The sequence below is a fragment of the Lontra canadensis genome, unplaced genomic scaffold (assembly GCF_010015895.1).
Source record: "Lontra canadensis isolate GAN:19392208 unplaced genomic scaffold, GSC_riverotter_1.0 scaffold55, whole genome shotgun sequence".
In the NCBI taxonomy this organism is placed as follows: domain Eukaryota; kingdom Metazoa; phylum Chordata; class Mammalia; order Carnivora; family Mustelidae; genus Lontra; species Lontra canadensis.
In genome coordinates this window covers 3,392,707-3,400,384 of record NW_022631049.1, presented here as the reverse complement: position 1 = coordinate 3,400,384, position 7,678 = coordinate 3,392,707, and positions in this window count along the sequence as shown.

The window sequence follows — 7,678 nt, the reverse complement described above, 5'->3', positions numbered from 1 at the left end:
AAAGAAGACCATTTTATCACTAACTTTTGAATACAGAAATCTGGGGATATGTGAGGTATCTTCCCTTGTGAGCATATCATCAGTGTTTTAAGACAATTGTAAACCATGGTAATCTTCCCTTTACGTTCTTCCCTTTAAATATCTGTTGTAATTTTTACTCAGTGATCCCATCCTAGTGAAGTCTGCCCATCTTTGCAAGTAAACTTACCTTTTCTAAATACTTTTGTCTCCTAATCTTCCTTCAACGTCCAGTGGGGGATACAGACGTAAGCAGATCATTTTAAGGGCTGAGGGGTTGTAAGGGAGACGGAGAAGTAGTTCTGAGTGAGTTAATTAGCTGGATATTAGAATTAGGGCTAACTCATATTAGAAACTAGGACAAAAAATTATTTGGTGCCAGTTATGTGCAAAGCATTATAGGGCAACACTGGCTACAAGTTAAAATCACTCTTAGGCTTTAAAAAATTCTGATGTCCAGACTGCACTCCAAACCAATTAAGTTACAACCACTGGGGGCAAGAAGCAGATAGCGGTATTTTTTTTTAAAGCTCTCCGGGGGATTCCAATGTGCAGCCCACGTGGAGAACCATTGCAACAGAGGGTGCTAAGTTAAATAAGATAGTCTTCCACTAAATGATGCATTTTATAAGAGTGAACATTATAGTTTGTCAAAAATCATATTTCAATAGATCAGCTACATAAGAAAAATAGGATTATCTTTGCCCACCTGGAATCTAAAAGCTGATAGGGGAATAAATTATGAGCACAAATAATTACAATGAAAACAGACTACATGTTAAATTAGTTACACAGGCAGTGAATTTCTTAAGAGCTCAGAGGAGGGGGACACCTGGGTGGCTCAGTCGGTTAAGCTGCTGCCTTCGGCTCGGGTCATGATCCCAGGGTACTGAGGTCAAGTCTCAAATCGGGCTCCTTGTTCAGCAGGGAGCCTGGTTCTCTCTCTGCCTCTGCCTACTGCTCTGCCTGCTTGTGCTCTTTCTCACTCTGACAAATAAATAAAATCTTAAAGATAAAAAAGAAAAAAGAGCTCGGAGGAGGGAAAAATATTTCCAGATCTGAGAGAGGTGGGGAATTGCTGGTGATCAGGTAAATCTTAGGCTGTCCGCTCCATCAGGGCAGAAACTGGGTCTGCAGAGACCCCGTCAGATTTTGGTCACCATAAATTCCTAGTTGTTGGGTGGAGGCCTGGGCACATAGCAGAGGTGGGGAGGAAAGGCTTTCCGGTCAGATTTTAACACATTTTTTTTTTTTTAGTAATTGATAGAATATGAAGACCCATCAACCCAGTTAATACATTTTTTTTTTTTTGAGAGAGAGCGTGTGCACATGTGCATGGGGGAGGGGAAGAAGGAAAGAGAGAGTGAGAGAGGGAATATTAAGCAGGCTCCAAGCCCAGTATAAGCCCAACGCAGGGCTCAATCTCTTGACCCTGAGATCATGACCTGAGCTGAAACCATGAGTTGGACACTTAACGGACTGAGCCACCCAGGCATCCCCCAGTTATTAAATTTGACCTAAGAGACATAAACCACTGCACCCAACAATAGTAGTATATGTTCTTTTTTCAAGCACTCATGGAACATTTACAAAAATGGAGCATGTTCTCAGCCATAAGACAAATATCAACCATTTTCAGAGGACTCTAATCTCAGAGAGCATGTTCTTGGACCCAAAGCAATTAAAGTAGAAATAGTAACTGAAGGATGACTAAAAATCCTTTTAAGTTTGGAACTTAAGAAATACTTTAAAGTGACACAAATGGAGGGACTTTCAGGAGCAAGGTATGTATGCAGGAAAGGACTAGACATACAAGAACAAAAATTTCCTCTAGTTTTCCTTTTTAGTACTTTTCTTATGTGAATAATCATCTCGGACCCTAAGAATTCACTTTCATCTCTGCATGCTTAAGTGTCTTTGGGAAAGTCCTGTGTAAATGTATCAAGACTGGGCATTGTCATGGGGCAGCCTCATCCAGCCCCTTACTTGTTCAAGTTTGGTGCAGTGGTATCCATGTTACCTTGGCGCTTGTTAGAAATACAGGCCCCATCCCAGACCCACAGAACTAGGTCAGCAATACAACAATATGCCCAGGGGATTGATCCACACAGCAGAGTCTGAGAAACTCTGATGAGGGATGAGGGGCCAGCAAGTGGGAGGGCAAGCAGACCACCTCCATTTTCGCCCCAGCTCTTCCACAGTGCGGCTTCTGCTCTACCATTTGGCCAAAATCACTCTTATCCAGGCTACCAGCTACCATGTATTGCTAAATCCAAAGCTCTTATCTTATTTGACCCCGTGGTGACCTTCTTCACTGTTGACCACTCCTCTTTCTCGAAGGCCAAGAACTCCTCTGCCCCTCCTACCTCCCTCCCGGCCTCCTCTGGCTTCTCTTGCCTGTCTGTGTTTGAGTTCCAGTGGTTCCGTGCTGGCTCTTGCCTCTTCCCCCTCCTACCCTCTACCTCGTGGCCTCGTGGGATCCTCTTCCTCTCCAGGTTTTCGTGGCCATCTCTCTGACAGTGACAACTAGACTGAGTCTCTTAAACTCTAGATTGTTATATCCCACTTATTTTTGAACACATCTACTTGGATTCTTCCACAGACAACTCAACGCTTGGGCTTGTGGATGAATGAGAAAAAGTAGGTTTGATACAGCATTTGGAGTACGAGTCACTCAAAATTGAACATATCTGTATGAGTATATGCATGTAGAGAAATGTGTAGAAGGATAGCCAGCAAACATTTAATAGCATTTGTTTCTGGGAGGTGGGACATCCAGCACTTTTCTCTTCTTTTTAAGTGAGTAGTATCATTCTTGAGCAAACAGTAGGGTTATTAAAAGAAAACCACTATCTCAGGAAGTCTGTTATCTCTCCTAAACACCAAACTTCTCAAGTCATAATCCTTAGGAGGATGGTCCCATCCCTTTCGCATGTCACTTAGGCTTGCTTTCTCCTTATTTAGGGGGCGGGGGTGTAACCATGAGGGGCTCAGCAGGAACCAGATGGCACACTCAAATTAGGATCATTCATGGAGTTTTTAATAATGGGGTTGATTTACAAATGTGTGGGCAGGTGTAAAAAAAAATTACAAGGAATTGCACAGAAGTCCTGGGACTCTGTGCCCATCCAGGACTGTAGGGAAGAGAGAATGAGTGGTTAACAGAGCCAGGATGGAGGCCGTGTGGAGAGGGCCATCTGAGAGGAGCTCAGACCCAGGGCCCAGGACAGTTGGTTCTGAAGGCCAAGACAAAGGTTTCCGGCCCTGCAAAGGACCCTTGTTTCCTCTTCTCACAATTTCAGAGAGGGCTGGAACTTCCCATTCTCCACCCTGCAGCCAGAAGGATGTATCAGGAATGAAGTATCTTCACTCTTTCAATTAAACCTTATTCCTCTCAGTGCCTTCAGGATAAAGCCTAAACTCCATCCTAGACTCTCACCCTCTAGGAATCCAGCCATGCAGAACTTACTGCCATTCTCCCAAAGGACGATGTTTTCTTCTGGGTCCAGGGATTTCCACATGCTGTTCCTTCTGCCCTGACTGATACCTCCCCCAAATATTCCCACTCACCCCTCCCCACTTTTCTTCTCATCCTTTGGGGCTGAGCCATCACCTCCATCAGGAAGTCCCCCCTGGATTCTCCAAAGCTGGATTAAGGAGACCCGGCTGAACCACAGGGAGGCAGTTTCTCCTCTCAATCTTCAAGCTCATGAGTCGCTCCTCTTCCCAGGGAGAATAAGAGAGGGAGTAGAAATGCCAGAGTATTCCTCCTATAGTTTTACTCCCCTGCAAAGCACACTATTTAGTCCCTTGAAATTTCAGCCTCCAGTACTGGGAACAATAAATGTCTGTTGTTATAAACCATCCAGTCTGTGATACTCCGTGATAACACAAATGGACTAGGACAATCCCCATCTGTTTTGATTTGGTGTTTGTTGACTTATTTGTGAACTATCACCCCCATGTCCCCCTACCCACCCTAGACCATAGACCCTACGAGGTCAAGACCATGCCCATGCCCATTTTGCTCTACTCATATCCATGGCACCTAGCACTGTAGTTAGTTAGCATGTGGGGTGTGTGTGTGTGTACAATAAATAGTGTGGACTGAACCTTGCAATTATTTATTTCAACCCCATCATACTTTATAGACTGCATGGATAAACGTTAAAACACCCTTAGAAGTGTCTGGGGGGAGAAAATCGTGAGGATTGCTTCATCTTTGCCCTCGGGGGCTGAGTAGAGCTTCCCTCCTTGACATAAACATCCCTGGGAGGATGAAAAAATGAGGCTGAAAAAAAGAGATGGAAAAAAGAGACTGTTTGGGTCATGCTCTGCACACTGTGCTTGGTGGGGTGGTCCCTGCTAATAGTGCCTCGCTTCGAATTCTTCTCAAAATGGCTTTCAACAATTCTGAGGACTTCAGCAGTCAGGATGGAGAGGGGGAGATTATGTCAAGGGCCAATCTGTGTTTAGCCTATACTTTACTTATAGTCCTTGAACTAATTTGATTCCTTTGTCAGGAAACCAAAGGCGTTGGTTCATAGCTTGTATAAGAAGGAGCCCGTGGGGGCTCTTTTGTTCGTTCGCATTGGGGTTAGCTTCCTCGTAGACATTGGAAGTTTGTTGATGTGGCTTGTTCCATTGATCACTTCAGCTACTTGTCAGTGATACACAATAGAGTTTATATTATGTAAGAGAAATTTTAATATACTGGAACAATTTTGCATATATTATTTGTTCCATCATAGACTCAAAGCCCAAGTTACCAAGAGCAAACAAACAAAAATCACAGATCTTTCATGGAGATGTGTGAGGTTGCATGGGATGATAACTTTTATTTTAAGTAATTAATCAACCTCCATTGTGAGCACTTTCCAAAAGGCAAATATGTATTCCAAGGAGCAATGTGGAAGTCAGTGCTTAGTGTGACAGATCCCGCAGCTTGATCCAGCTTCCTGGTTTCTGTAGCAAGAATATTTGCCTATAAATATTACATCAGAGGAATATGGATGCCCCAGGACATGTGGTTCCTTGGAAGCATGTCCTTTGTCTCCTCCCCAGGACAAAATTAGAAACCTTGGGAGGAAAATGTTTCTCGGAAGCTTTGTGGCATTCAGGTACCCACTGCCAAACTTTTAACAAATCATTGGTTAATTAATGGTGTTAGTTAAGCTGATGGCTTAAGACATTAGACATTCATAGGAAAAGGAAGAGGGAGAGAGAACTGGCTGCAGGGATCCAACACCGAGGTGTCTGAGGGAGTCAAAGCTCAGAGCGGAAGTAGCTCCAAGCAGGCCCCTCCCCCCGGGGGTGCTGGTTCTGCTGGAGTTCCACTTCCTCTGCAAGCCTCATTTTCCTAGAGAAAATGAGAGAACTTGAGCTAGGTGGTGAGGATATGGGAATAAAATGAGATTATGTGTATACCAATTTTTTTTTGTTTTCTTTTAATTGAGGTGCAATTTACATAAAATAAAATTTACACTTTTTAGTGTATTTTTTTTTAAGATTTTATTTATTTATTTGAGAGAAAGAGAGAGTGAGTGGGGGGAGGAGCAGAGGGAGAGGAACTAGCAGATTCTGCACTGGGTGCGGAGCCCAACACTGGGCTCGATCCCACGTCCCCAAGATCACCACCCCAACCGAAACCAAGAATCGGCTGCTCAACTCACTGAGGCACACAGGGACCCCATTTTAGTGTATATTTCTGTCAGTATTGACAAATGCATACAGTCACGCAACCTAAAACCCCAATCAATACATAGAACAGTTCCCTCACCCCCGAAAATTCTCCTGTGCCCCTTTCTAGTCAAGCCCTCCTGCCATCCTCAGCCCTTGAAAACCACTACTAACCTATTTTCTATATATATAATTTTGCCTGTTCTAGAATGTCACAGAAGTGGCATCATACAGTATGTAGCCTGTTGGGTCTAGCTTCTTTTGCTTTGCATTTAGGATTCATGCATGCATATGTCACTGGTCCCTTCTTTTGATCACTAGGTAGTATTCCATAGATGGATGTACTAGTCGGTTTATCCATTTACCAGTGGAAGGACATTTGGGTTGTTTCCTGTTTTGACCAGTTTCGATTATGCATAGAGCTGCTCTAAGCATTTGCAGACATGTTTTTGTGTGAACATAAGGTTTCATTTCTCTTGGATATGTACCCACAAGTGGGATTGCTGAGTCTTACGGCAAGTGTACGTTTAACTTTATTAAAAACTGCCAAACTGGGGGCACCTGGGTGGCTCAGTGGGTTAAAGCCTCTGCCTTCGGCTCAGGTCATGATCCCAGGGTCCTGGGATCCAGCCCCACGTCAGGCTCTCTGCTCCGCAGGGAGCCTGCTTCCTCCTCTCTCTCTGCTTGCCTCTCTGCCTACTTGTGATCTCTGTCTGTCAAGTAAATAAATAAAAATCTTTAAAAAAAAACCCCTGCCAAACTGTTTTCCAAAGTGGCTGTATCCTTTCGCATCCCCACCAGCAGTGTATCAGCGTTGTGACAATATTTTGAAAAATAAAAATTTCTACGCAACACTTATAAAAGCAGGTAGGAAGCAATTTTCCCAGGATTGAGAGGGACAACTTAGAGACAACTGAATTGATTGCCAGCCTAGCCAGCAGAAAGCATGGAAATCAGCTGAGAATATTGACTGAGTCTTTGGAGCAACACTGCAAAGAATATTGTTTATTTAGGATCACAGTAAATAGTAGCAGACATTTATCGAGAACTTACCATGCCCTGGGTCTTGGGTTTCATGATCTACACGGATCTTCATGATGGCCTTATTATTAGACTACCTTATAGGTGAGGGCACGAGGCCTGAAAGGGTAAATAACATACCAAACTAAGGCAACTCAACCTACAGGAAAACTAACAGGAATAAAGTCCAGGTGTGTTGCCTTCCAGACACTGTATCCTTAAAACTCTCCCTTGTGCTGGTCTTTTAGCTCCTTATAATTACTAGTTATTAGCTTTCATCAGATTCTACCTTCAGCTTTGCCTTGCACCAAAAACCGGGCCCAGGAACTTGAGGCAGAACTCAAGCTTTGTGCCCAGCCGCTCTGGCTCTTTCTGTTGCTGTTTTTCCCATCCAAACTGGGCTCAGTCCTCTGTGCTCAGCCTTCTCAGCTTCCTCCTAATTATGCTGTAAGCCACATGTCATTTCTTTGGAGAGTATTCTGGGAAGAAAGCCTCTTGCCATTGAATGTAGGAAAGTCCAGTGGAATGACCTTTCCCTTCCAGATTGAGTAGGTTGGGATGAGAGTCCTGTTGCCAAGAACTGGAGCCAATTCTTCCTCTCCAGCTCTTGCTTGGATGTCTGTCTGTTCCTGCCACCACACAAGCCCCAGAAGGAAGAGTTTTAGGGAGATCATCTTGTGTTCCAAATGTTGGTTTCCTCCAAGTGCCTTGGAATCCTAACATCCAGAGATCTGTGATTTGGAGCTGACAGGGACCCTGAAGATCACATATTCTGATCCCCTTGGACCCACAGAATTAATTCACTATGCAATTCTGATTCTATCACTTACCAGCTGTGTGACCTTTGGTAAGGTGACTAACCTCTCTGTGCCTAAGTTTCTCTGCCCATAAAGTAAGGAAGTGATACTCACAGGGTGATTTACAGACTGAATAAATAATGAATAGAGCCTGGGGCCAGGCA